The sequence below is a fragment of the Crinia signifera genome, chromosome 9 (genome assembly GCF_055691185.1).
Source record: "Crinia signifera chromosome 9, ASM5569118v1, whole genome shotgun sequence".
NCBI classification, from domain to species: Eukaryota; Metazoa; Chordata; class Amphibia; order Anura; family Myobatrachidae; genus Crinia; species Crinia signifera.
In genome coordinates, this window is record NC_139225.1 from 146,801,049 (window position 1) to 146,815,312 (window position 14,264).

A 14,264-nucleotide genomic window follows, 5' to 3' on the forward strand; every position below is an offset into this window, starting at 1 on the left:
ATGCGGCGCCGGCTCAGCGGTCACTCAGCACAGCAGGGAGCGGGATGAAGAGAGATCGGATCTGCAGCACTGCTCTGGCTCCCTGCGGCGCCGTGTAGAAGTACAGGGGGATAGCGTGTAGGCAGTAGGCACCAACCTGCAGCTCAGTCAGTGACTGACAAATGAGGAAGTGTGCAGGCAAGCAAGCAGGAGGCGTGATCCTGGCCAACATATGCAGCAAGCCTCCTGGTTGGAGGTGAGGCAGAGAAGATCCACTCTTCTCCTGTGTAAATCCTGGCTGCCTTATGTCCCCCAGGGCCACTGTGTTACCACTGTCTCGGGCCAAAAGAATAATATGGGGGGAAAAAACTGCCCAGTACACATTCGGAAAGGGGGTGTGACCACGCCCACTTTACCCATGACCACGCCCAATTTGCCCGTGGTCACGCCCCTTTCCCAAATGTGTACCTATTTCTGACCCTCAAATGTTGGAGGGTATGCGATTTCTGCCCAAATCCTTGTTGGTCAAAAGAATTTGCAAGTGGGTCATATGTACGTGACCCCCCTGTGTGGATTTCAAGTGTAATATTTTTTGACCAACACTGTTTAACCCTTGCAGGACACCAGCTACTTATTCAAAATTATGAAATCCGGGACCCAGGCCCACTTTAGTGCCCTATTTCTGCCAAAATCCATGTTGGTCAAAATAAATTGCAAGTGGGTCATATGTAAGTGACCCCCCTGTGTGGCTTTCTGGTGTAACATTTGTGGTCCAAGACTTATTAACCCTTGTGAAAGTGATTGTCCCGAGTAAGAAGCTGGAGACGAGGCTGAAGTTGGCTTCTTATTCGAGCTCCAGCTTCTTATTCAGGACAATCACTGTTACAAGGGTTAATGAATCTTGGACCACAAATTTGACTGCAGAAATCAACACAGGGGGGTCACGTACATATGACCCACTAGCAATTTCTTTTGACCAACAAGGATTTGGGCAGAAAATGGGCACAAAAATGGGCATCGGTCCCAGATATCATTTTGAATAAGTAGCTGGTGTCCTGCAAGGGTTAAACAGCGTTGGTCAAAAAATATTACACTTGGAATCCACACAGGGGGGTCACTTACATATGACCCACTTGCCATTTCTTTTGACCAACAAGGATTTGGGCAGAAATAGGGCAGTAAAGTGGGCATGGGTCCCAGATTTCATCATTTTGACTAAGTAGCTGGTGTCCTGCAAGGGTTAAACAGTGTTGGTCAAAAAATATTACACTTGAAATCCATACAGGGGGGTCACGTACATATGACCCACTTGCAAATTCTTTTGACCAACAAGGATTTGGGCAGAAATCCCATACCCTCCAACATTTGAGGGTCAGAAATCGGTACACATTTGGGAAAGGGGCGTGACCACGGGCAAATTGGGCGTGGTCATGGGTAAAGTGGGTGTGGTCACACCCCCTTTCCGAATGTGTACTGGGCAGTTTTTTTCCCCCCATATTATTCTTTTGGCCCGAGACAGTGGTAACACAGTGGCCCTGGGGGACATAAGGCAGCCAGGATTTACACAGGAGAAGAGTGGATCTTCTCTGCCTCACCTCCAACCAGGAGGCTTGCTGCATATGTTGGCCAGGATCACGCCTCCTGCTTGCTTGCCTGCACACTTCCTCATTTGTCAGTCACTGACTTAGCTGCAGGCTGGTGCCTACTGCCTACACGCTATCCCCCTGTACTGCTACATGGCGCAGCAAGGAGCTAGAGCAGTGCTGCAGATCCGATCTCTCTTCATCCCGCTCCCTGCTGTGCTGAGTGACCGCTGAGCCGGCGCCGCATAGCAGTGCAGGTGGAGCCGAGCGGCAGCAGGGGGGCCATTAATATGGCTGTGCTGTGGGGTATGGAGCAACCTGTGACCTCTTGGGGGGGAAGGTGGAGGAAGCCGGTCCCCGGCAGAGGGGGTGGACGAGATAGGCATAGACACAAGTGCTCACGGGCTAGCGACCGCTCCGTCCTTCCCCACCAATCAGAGCTGTCAGTTAGCAAGTCTTGCCCTCCTACTTCACCCGTCATCCCGCACAGCACTTCGGGAGTTGTAGTTTTTTGTTCTTTGTATTCTGAATCAGTTAAAAAAACAACGGTACATTCGGTACAAAATGATTTTACCGGTACAGACTGTTAAAAAACGGTACTGTACCGGCAAAATCTGTACAGTTGGAGGGTATGAAATCGGGTGATACAATGGGCATGGGTCCCATATTTCATTATTTTGAATAAGGCTTAAACAGCGTTGTTTAAACAGTATGACACTTGAAACCCGCACAGGGGGGTCACTTACATATCACACATCAAAAATTTTCTTTGACCTACAGGCATTTTGGCATCAAAATTGGCAGTAAAGTTGGCATGGGCAACAGATTTGGTTGAATGGACAAAGTAGCTGTAGTTTGCAAGGGTTAAACAGGTCAGATCAAATAATGTATACCATACATTAATGTATAATCAGTTTAAATTTGATATACTTTAATATAAATCAGTGGTGCAAGTAATAAGGGTACTGCGGGGTACGGCGTACATGTAAGAAATATATTGCAGGTCGCCGTACCACTTCCCCCCGACCCGCAGCCGATGCTTTTGCATGCCGGCTCAGCTGACAGAAAGGAAGCGATATGACAGCCGGGCAGAATGAAATGAAATCCGGGACCCATGCCCACTTTAGTGCCCTATTTCTGCCCAAATCCTTGTTGGTCAAAATAAATTGCAAGTGTGTCATTTGTACGTGACCCCCCTGTGTGGATTTCTGTAACATTTGTGGTCCAAGACTCATTAACCCTTGTAAAAATGATTGTCCTGAATAAGAAGCTGGAGCTCGAATAAGAAATGAATAAGAAGCCAACTTCAGCCTGGTAGGAATTCGGGGGATGTAAGAGAGGACGACACCCCCGCTGCACGTGATGCTTGTAGTATTGCAGCATGCATTTAGTTTGTGGGGTAAGTTTAGTAAATCTTCCAAATATTAAAAAAAGTGATGTTGTCCCTAGCAACCTATCGGTCTATCATTTCAGTATTGCATCCTACAAAATGATAGACATAATCTGATGGGTTGCTATTGGCAACATCACCTCTTTTAATTCTTAGAATTTTAGTAAATCTACCCCTTAGGGCAAGATGGATGAAGCTTCATAATGCAGGGTTGCCTAACCTCCCGGAATGGCCGATGTGACATAGGATATGGCGTTGGATGGTAATTATAATGGCAGAGGGGGCTGGAAGCATCGATGCCGGTTTTGCGTTCAAACCTCCAAGAACGCGGCTAATGGAGGTTTGGCCAATCACTGCTTATACACAGATCTGTTGAATGCGATACATTATGGAATACATTATGGAAATAGCACATTGTGGGCAATGCCATCTTTAGCTAGGCTTACCATACTGCCCCATTACACGGGGTCACCAATGAACTACACAGGGTATTGGGCACTGACGATACAGAAGGGGACTGGAGAGACACAAGGTAGCTGGAGCTGGTGAGTCAATGGAGGGCTGAAGATACAGAAGGGGGCTGGAGAGACACAAGGTAGCTGGAGCTGGTGAGTCAATGGAGAGCTGAAGATACAGAAGGGGGCTGGAGAGACACAAGGGAGCTGGTGAATCACCAGGCAGCTGGAGAGACTGAAGGTGGCTGGGTAGACACAAATGAGCTGGAGCTGGTCAGGAAATGATGGGCTGAAGATACAGAAGGGGCTGGTGAGTCATCTGGATCCTGGAGAGACTGGAGAAAATGTTACAGCACGAGAAACACTTTTTTTTAACCAGAATTTCTACATAAGACGACATGGACCCGGTATCAGTATACCGCTGCGCCCAGCACACTATTATATTCTCCCGCCACGCCCTAGTGGATGGTAGGGTATAATATACAGCCTGTCGGCACATGTCGGCTAAAAAAAAAAAAACTTGATAAACTCATGTTTTGACTGTCGACCTTCCTTACCTAATGCTTGTGTGGACCTGCTGGCCATGTTACCCTACAGTATTTCACGTGTCAACCTAAGCTGTGTCGACCTACTGACCGTATCCAGTTGGTCATCCGTAGGGAGGCCAATCCCGGGATCGGCGGGATCCCGGGATTTTGGCCTAAAATTGCCGGGATTTGAATCCCGGGATTGAAGCTTCCAATCCCGGGATTCCGGGATTAGTAACCCCATTAGTTTTGGTTTAAAGCCGGGCAGCACTGAGCACCAGAATATGGCTCAGACGCTGCCCGGCTGACTGTTTCTTACCCCCGGTGCTGCTGTCGGGAGTTGGGAGGGACTGAGTGCTGTGCTGACAAGCATGGCGGCGCACAGGCTGCGCAGCGTGACCCCTGACATCACGTCACACTGCGCAGCCCGGCCGCTGCTCTGCCTGTCAGCACAGCACACTGTCCCGAAGCCGGACAGACGCCCGATGTGCCAACCCCAGCCTTCCGCCCACCCGCCGGAGATAGCCGTCCTGCTGCTGCCCTGTCACCACAACCCCCGCCTCCGTAAGTGACAGTGCGGGGGGCAGCTTTAGGAGAAATTTATATTGTCATCTGGGGGAGGGGCCGTTTTTTTTTTTTATTAGGGAGGCCAATCCCGGGATCCCGGGAATCCCGGGATTGAGCATTTTTCAATCCCGAATCCCGGGATTGAAAAAATGCCCCGGGATTGGCATCCCTAGTCATCCGGGTTACAAGCGCACATTTACTGACAGATGAACCTGTACAGTCATTATTAAATGTTAGGAAATGTGCACTCTAGTCCTAGAAGCCCAAAATAAAGTCCACTAGTCCCCATACACCAGCCTGACTTGTCTGAGGCACAAGTCGGACCTGATTTTCCCTTAACCTCCCCAGCAGCCCTTCCTCCGATTTGGCGATTTATCGCACAGATATATTTTATTTACAGTTTCTTATATAGAGCAGCAGATTCCGTTGCGCTTCACAATAGGAAACAGTTATTATAGAAACTGGGTAGAAACAAACCGACTTAGAGATAGGAGGGCCCTGCTCGTACCCTTACAATCTATAGCACTGAAGCACTCGCGGTGAGCTGTTGGGGGGAATTCAAGGGACATTTGATGCGATAAATAAGATGAAGCCGCGACGTGCACTGAAAGCAGCAATTCCAAATTATCTTATGGGAGCAGAAGGTTCAATCTCCGGATTCGAGGTGCATGTGGCTGCGCACCGGTTCGAATCCAATGTCAAACACGCGCGACTTGACCGAATTTCTCGGGCTGCTCCGTAGGATTTGGGTGAAATCGGGCCAAATCCCATAAGTGTATGGCCACCTTAAGTGCATACATGGGCAGACTAGATGGGACAAGTGGTTCTGGTCTGCCATTACATTCTAGGTTTCTATGGGGTGTGGATCAAAGGGTCGATAGTGTCTCGGTCATATGTCGATAGGGCAATGGCAACGTAAACCAAATGTTGACATTAAAAAGACGACGTGAGTTTTTTTGCAATTTATTGGTGTCAATGTCAACGTGGACCCCAATCGTTTCACGGGCGTGCTTCGGGCATGGGAAAAGTCCCATCAAAGGGAAAAAATAAATAAAAATTGTGAAAAACTCATCTTGACATTTTCAAATGTCAATCATTCAGATATCGTTTCTATGTAGGGGGCTGATGGACGATTATGTTCAGACATAAGCATTTAAAATGTTGATACACAAGGGAGATGCTTCATAACAGTAATGCACACAACATGTTCATTGCTTCTATATACACACTTTTATTTTTTAACCCCTTCCCGCCCGCGGACGTACCTGTACGTCACGGCAGCGGGGTAGTTCGCGCACCTTGCCGTACAGGTACGTCCCCGCTGTGTCATGTCGCCTTGTCAAGTGACAAGGCGACATAGTATAGATGGCTGCTGTCATCAACAGCAGCCGATCGTGTCAGTGCGCCCGCGGACCAATCAGAGTGGTCCCGCCCCGCCGATCGCTGTGATTGGTCAGTCAGTCCTGACTACACCAATCACAGCCTTTCTATTGTAAAAGGGGTGTTTTGCTTCTCTTCCCGGGCTCTAACCCTCTCACTGTGTTAGAGCTTTGGAAGGAGAAGCTGTGTCAGAGCTGTGTCAGAGTTTAGGCTGTGTTTAGGCTGTGTGAAATTGCGCTGATCACCACAATACCCCTGCCTATATCACCCTCCCTGTGGTCATCTGTGCAGGGATCACCCTCCCTGTGGTCACCCCTGCCTATATCACCCTCCCTGTGGTCATCTGTGCAGGGATCACCCTCCCTGTGGTAACCCCTGCCTATATCACCCTCCCTGTGGTCATCTGTGCTGGGATCACCCTCCCTGTGGTCACCCCTGCCTATATCACCCTCCCTGTGGTCATCTGTGCAGGGATCACCCTCCCTGTGGTCACCCCTGCCTATATCACCCTCCCTGTGGTCATCTGTGCAGGGATCACCCTCCCTGTGGTAACCCCTGCCTATATCACCCTCCCTGTGGTCATCTGTGCAGGGATCACCCTCCCTGTGGTCACCCCTGCCTATATCACCCTCCCTGTGGTCATCTGTGCAGGGATCACCCTCCCTGTGGTCATCTGTGCTGTGATCACCCTCCCTGTGGTCATCTGTGCTGGGATCACCCTCCCTGTGGTCATCTGTGCTGTGATCACCCTCCCTGTAGTCACCACCTAATTTTGTGTGTTGTGATCCGTATAATTTTTCTGTACCTTATCCGTACACCATAATTTTTCTGTGCGTTATTCGTACCCCATAATTTTTCGGTGCATTTGTACCCCATAATTTTTTCTGTGCGTTACTCGTACCCCATAATTTTTCGGTGCATTTGTACCCCATAATTTTTTCTGTGCGTTATTCGTACCCCATAATTTTTCGGTGCATTTGTACCCCATAATTTTTTCTGTGCGTTATTCGTACCCCATAATTTTTCGGTGCATTTGTACCCCATAATTTTTTCTGTGCGTTATTCGTACCCCATAATTTTTCGGTGCATTTGTACCCCATAATTTTTTCTGTGCGTTACTTGTACACCATAATTTTTCAGTGCATTTGTACCCCATAATTTTTCAGTGCATTCGCACACCATAATTTTTGCAGTGCATTTGCACATTGTCAGTGCTACAAAACCCCACACGTGTTGAAGCACCTCATAAATACATACACCAATAAAACTATGGCCCAACGAACATATACTGCCGAGGAGGCATACGAGTTTCTGGCCTCTGATACTGAGTCTGCTAGCGAGGATGAGACAAATTTCCGTTTGTCATCCTCTTCATCATCTAGTGACTCTGATGAACCCCCGAGGAGGCAACGCAGGACTCCCACTGCAGTAGTCGAGTCCTCTGACCCCACATGGACAACCCCTGAAAACTACGTACCCCAGGTCCCTGAGTTCACAGGGAATCCAGGAATACAATTTAATTCAGCAGGGTTCAGAGAGCTGGACTTTTTTAAATTTTTTTTTAGTGATGATTTAGTTGATCTAATGGTCACCCAGACTAATGTTTATGCCCAACAATTTATTGAGCAAAACCCCACCTCTAATTATGCCCAGCCCCGCAAGTGGACCCCTGTACATAAAAATGAAATGGTTATATTTTGGGGCCTTGTACTGTGCATGGGGCTAGTGAAGAAGCCCACGATTAGGTCCTACTGGAGCACAGACATCTTATACAATACACCAATGTTCCGTGTGGCTATGTCAAGGACCCGCTTCGAAGCGATCCTTAGGTTTCTCCATTATAGGGATAATGCACAGTGCCCACCCCGGGATGACCCCAATTATGACCGGTTATATAAACTTAGACCCCTAATAGACCATTTTAGTACCAAGTTTGCCCAGGCATACATCCCCGAGAAGCACATTTCAATAGATGAGTCCCTGGTACATTTCAAAGGGAGGCTCCAATTCCGCCAGTACCTGCCAAGTAAGAGGGCAAGGTATGGCGTGAAGATGTACAAGCTGTGTGAGAGTACATCAGGGTACACACACAAATTTAGGATATATGAAGGTAGAGACACAAAAATAGACCCCCCACAATGCCCCCCCTTACTCGGAATTAGTGGGAAGATAGTGTGGGATTTGGTGCACCCACTGCTGGACCAGGGATACCACCTGTACCTGGATAATTTCTATACCAGCGTCCCACTATTCAAAAGCCTCGCTTCCAGAAGTACTGTGGCATGCGGCACTGCACGGAAAAATAATAGAAGCCTCCTGTTAATGGTGATTAAAATATAACCAGAGTGACGATAAGTGAAAAGCGTTGGTTACGTAATAAGTCCGCAACCAACGTACCCTTTATACCTAGCTACGTGCGAACAAAGCGTAGCGCAGCGTAGCGTACCTTTTATTGTATTATGTATACCAAGAACCAATACCTTATTCAGAGATTCCTTCGCAGTACTTTGTCTCTAATCTGCGAATATACCTTATCGGACTGTGTCCGCAATATACCTTATCGCTATTATGCGAATAAACAGACACGACCACTGAATAGGAATAAGGAGATTAGAACTCCGTAAAAGGTTTGTATTTAAGTCCCTAATGGACAAAAGGGGGTTACAGAAATAAGAATAAACAGGTATAACAGGTGATACGATATACTAACAATGAATACTAAACAGACTCTGCTAAGGGGAGAGAAAACAGATACAAGACACAATCAGCCAATCAATACAGTAAGGATAAATACCGTTAATGCAACCGTTTACCCGTCTCATCAAATATGCGAAGCGCAGTCCGGTCAGAGCTCACTATCGTTCAGGAATGAACTATAGTCCGGTAGGAAGGTCCAGGGAAAGTAGATGTGCCGAAGAGAGTTTGGCTGCTCTGGGTCGCCTATCTTATAGGGTCAGAAGGGGGAGGTCAAAGGCCATTCTCATTGGTCAGAGATCATATGTCCGGTCCACTGTGATTGGAGGTTAGACGCTGTACCTGGTCTGACCAGGTGCAGGGGAGTGAACTTTAAGAGTCCTTTGTTTGGTGGTTTCGGCGTCAGCAAGGATAAGAACCGGTTTGAGCTAGTTTCCTTTGTTAACTACTTACAACAGAAACTGTCTCTGGAATATGGATTATGTCCATATCTCTCGGGCAATGTACATTGCGATATATTCGCAATGACCGGAATACTTCGCATAATGAGCTGAACGGAACGGTACTAAACACGATACAGATAGATGTATGCAGGGCTAACTAAGCTATGTGTGGCGTTCTAAACCTTTAACTATATTTTACTTAGGGTCAGTATGTATTTATGAATTTATGTGTGATAGTATGGCTACTCTTCTGGTCCACTTTGCCACGCATACTCGGGTATGGAAACTTTATTTGCGCAACTCTGCGAACCAAAATGGCGGCCATACTATCCTAAAATGGCGTGTGTGTAACTCGACTTCCATAGTCCACCCTTTAACAGTAATTATAAAACTGTTACAATACAAAAACATTTCACACGACAATACAGAAATTCATAATCCTAACAGAGAAATTGGGATACATGAATTAAACATATAAGGGGAGTAAGCCATCTGCTCTCGGCCGATCCAGGATCATGGATAAACGATGGGCCGCATTTATCGAACAACCTACTCAGGGTCACGAAGGATAATGTACAATTTTGGGATAAAAATAAAAACAGGGGTGGTTACAACATATACACGTTCACAAATATGGTTTCCTTAAAGGGAGGTGGTTTCGATTTTAGGGTCATATACCAAACCCTGGTCTTCCTCTGTATCTCTCGTTCTTACACTCATGATTTCGGTACGTTTTGTCTTTCCCCGGGTCACCACCTTTATACATTTGAACAATAGCACAAAGACTATGATGGCACCACCGATACAGAGAAGGAGTTTTCCTATGCTAGCTATGATCCCTTGCGCCCATTCTCCTAAACCAGAGAACCAGTGCATTGGATTCAACCAGGAGGTCCATTCACTAACTTTGTTACCTATTTCTGCCAGGCTGATATTATGTTCCCTTCTAAATTCCCATTTAAGCTGAAGAATCTCATCCATCCGGTGATCGATGATTTCTTCTGGGTCTTCAGTATTGTTGGTGATGTATGTACAACATTTCACCCCAAACTGTGTAGAAAGGGTGACACAATATCCTCCTGTCATAGCTGTCAGATAGTTCAACACCATCCGATGTTGGACCAGCTCTCTTTTGTATGCTTGCAACTCTTTTCCAGTGTATCTAAAGGTGTCATCATAAATCTCAGTGATGTTATCTACCAAGCTGGCTAATGCTTGTATATATTTAAAATTTATGACTCCTCTGGCGGTATGGGTGATATCTAAAGCAATGAGGAGTTGGATACCGAACGACTCGTGTATCATTTCGGAAGCTAGGGGTTCTTTCCTGATGGTTAAATCCCTTTTATGGATTTGGTCATAATGGGTATGAGTGTAAGGAGGAGAAATACCTCTGTGTATGTTCATCATCTCATCATGTGTGAGGGTCATCACTTCCGGTAACACTCTGCCTAGATAACAAATACCAACGTAGTTCATGGAGAGCCATTTGTACGCCCTCCTACCACAAATATAATAAACATCGTCAGGGAGAAAATAGGGGACAGAGTATTTCATGATCTTGTCACACATTATCCATAAGAACATTCCCGTCCCCTGTTCCCTGACTTGTTCCTCACAGATTTCTGGCTGTAGGGTTACATTACAGTAGCCGGCTGATACTCTGCCGGCCATCATTTTACTTCTCTTCACCGTGTAGACATATTTATAGTGTCTCCCACTGGTTCGGATTTTTAACAACAATTCTTTATCAATAGGCTCTCCATCTGGACGCTGGGAGTAAGTTATTGTCTGGTTATGCCATGTCACTTCCCAAGTACCAATCGCTCTGGAACTTGAGAAGTTCATACATACCAGGGATTTATCCACTTGGTATGGGTGTAATCTAAGACTAGGGGACCTGGTATACAGGTATCTCTTATCCAATGGCCTCCCCTTATTTAATACGCTTATCTCTGAAATATTAAGCGGGTATGGGACTAGGCCTACACTACTCCTTTTATGTAACACTTGTGAACACACCCAGCATTCTGTTTGGTTTAAAACCTTACCCACTAGTGAGTGGTAATCACTCAAGGGATGTCGGCCGGTAGTTGCCTTACTTGTCGACTGACATCGCTGGATGCATTCTTCTTCCATTTTAGGTTGACAATATCTACAGACACAGTACTCACCAGACAATAACTCATCACATAGCCCTTGAACTACGTTTCCCTCATACCTTTTACCTTCTCCTGTCATGGGCAAAGTGTCAAGCTGGTTTAGGGATTCTACCTCACCCATATCTGGGTCCATTATTACACTGTCAGAACTCCGCTCCGATCGCTCTAGGATGTGGCAGCCACCGAGTATCTTTGGGTGAATAAAAGAACACAGAAAGAAAACAAAGACATATATGCATAGCTGTGAACCTTTTGCTTGGAGTCCTTCCATCATCTCTACCAGGGGACTTTTATTTTGCTCTGCTCTTAGACCTTTGTTCGCTCAGGTTGCTCGACCTTGGCTGCTTCTCAGTGTTCCCGAAACAATGCTTCTAGCGACACTTCTTCTCTCTCGCTCTCTGCACACTGGGACTCTGGGTTACTGGCTTTCTTGCAGTGGGACGAATGTATCCAAGTCTCTCTCTCTGCGACTTTAATTGATGTAGTGCTGGTCAACAAAACTTGGTACGGTCCTTCCCAACGGTCTATCAAACAACCTGAGCGTAAAAAATTTCGGATCATAACAAAGTCTCCTGGTTTAAGATTATGACAATTCTCTGTAGGCATATCAGGGTTCAGTAATTTCAGCTGCTTTTGTTGCTCCCTTAGCTGTTTGTTTAGCTTTAGGAGATACTGTACAGTTAGCTCATTGTTACATTTGAGATCATCCTGTGGGTCTATCATGATGTGTGGCTGCCGACCAAACAATATCTCGAAGGGGGACAAGTTGAGCGGAGTCCTGGGAGTGGTCCTGATGCTATACAGCACAATAGGCAGTGCCTCTGGCCATAACAACCCTGTTTCAGCCATAACTTTACCCAATTTGTTCTTAATAGTACCATTCATTCTCTCAACTTTGGCGCTCGCCTGGGGACGATATGGAGTATGAAGTTTACTATTAATCCCCAGGAGTTTACACATGATTTGGAAGACCTCTCCTGTGAAATGAGTGCCTCTGTCACTCTCAATGACCTTTGGGATACCATACCTACAGACAAACTCCTGACATATTTTCTTTGCTGTAAAGGTAGCAGTGTTGGAGGCAGCGGGGAAAGCCTCCACCCAGCTAGAAAACATGTCAACACAAACTAATACATATTTCAAATTCCTACAGGGTGGTAACTGTATGAAGTCGATTTGTATTACCTGGAAAGGGCCTTCTGTAGGAGGGATGTGGGATGGCTCTGTTGGGATGGCTTTTCCAACGTTCTTCCTCAAACAGGTGAGGCATGACATTGCCACTCTACCTGCTTGAGAAGCGAACCCTGGTGCACACCAGTAGGCTTTTACCAGCTTGCACATACCTTCCTTCCCAAGATGTGTCAGCCCATGGGCCGCCTCGGCTAGACTAGGAAGGTATGCTCTGGGGGCCACTGGTTTCCCGTGTCCATCTCTCCAAAGTCCGGTAGACTCTTGGCCACATCCCTTCGACTTCCATACTGCTCTTTCCTGTGGGGAACACAAATTCTGCATGTCTATCAGTTTGGATGTGGATACTATGTTCAGTGTACAAAGGTTGGTAGGATGGGTGAAAATATTTACAGGGCATGCGGCCCTTTTCGCTGCCTCATCAGCGCGGCTGTTACCAAGTGACACCGGGTCCTTCTCTGATGTGTGAGCTTTGCACTTGATAACAGCCACTCTGTCTGGAAGCTGAATAGCTCCCAGAAGTCTCCTAATATATATCGCATGCGCCACTGGTGTGCCAGCCGCCGTCATGAAATTTCGGAGGCGCCATAGGGCTCCAAAATCATGGACTACTCCGAAAGCATATCTGGAGTCGGTATATATGTTGACTGATTTTCCTTGGGCCAGTTCACATGCTCTGGTTAGTGCCACCAGTTCCGCTACTTGTGCTGAGTGAGGTGGTCCCAAGGGTTCAGCTTCCACAATACCTTCTCCATCTACTACTGCGTAACCTGTGCACAGCTCTCCCGTGTCCGTCTGTCTATGACAGCTACCATCTGTGAATAAGGTTATGTCTACCTCACTTAATGGGCTGTCGCTTATGTCAGGACGTGCTGTGAAGGTCTGATTCAGGTAGGACATGCAATCATGTTTGTCCTCACTCTCACTAAACTCTGCTTTACCATATTCAGCAACATTCCCATCACCCTCCACCCTTTGTGCCTTGGAAGGCACATGAGGAAGGAATGTGGCTGGGTTTAGTGTGTTGCATCTTTTGATGGTAATATTTACTGGGGCCATCAGCGCCAGTTCCCACTTAGTGAACCGTGCTGAGGACACATGACGTGTTTGGGCAGAATTTAGGAGGGCAGAGACAGCATGGGGAGCATGAACAGTTAAATCGTGTCCCAACACTACGTCCTCACTCTTACTTACTAGTTGTGCTATTGCAGCCACACTTCGTAAGCAAGTTGGGAGTGAGCGTGCTACTGTGTCCAGCTGGCCACTGTAGTACGCTATTGGTCGGTTGGCATCACCATGTTTTTGTACAAGCACTCCTGCCGCACACCCACCTGATTCAGTTCCGTACAGTTCGAAGGGTTTCCCATAATCTGGCATTCCCAGTGCTGGGGCCTTTGTTAGGCTCACCTTTAGTTCCTCGAAAGCCAGTTCAGATTCCTCAGTATGAGAGACCCGATCCGGCTTAGTTGAGGAAACCATCTCTTGTAGTGGTAATGCCAGAATAGAGAAACCTGGGATCCAGTTGCGACAGTATCCACACATGCCTAGGAACGTACGGATCTGATGCTGGGTCTGTGGCAGTACCATATTCTGAATCGCTTGGATTCTGTCGTCGGTGAGGTGTCTCAGCCCTTGGGTAAGGCAGTGGCTCAGATACTTAACCCTGGTCTGGCATAATTGCAGCTTATCCTTTGATACTTTATGTCCTGTCTCTGAGAGATGCATCAGCAGCTGTCTAGTGTCATCCACTGATGACTCCAGTGACTCAGAACACAACAATAAGTCATCAACATATTGTATCAGTATCGAACCACTCATGGGTTGAAAGGATTGTAAACAATCATGCAAGGCCTGGGAGAAGATGCTGGGGCTGTCTATGAATCCTTGGGGGAGTCG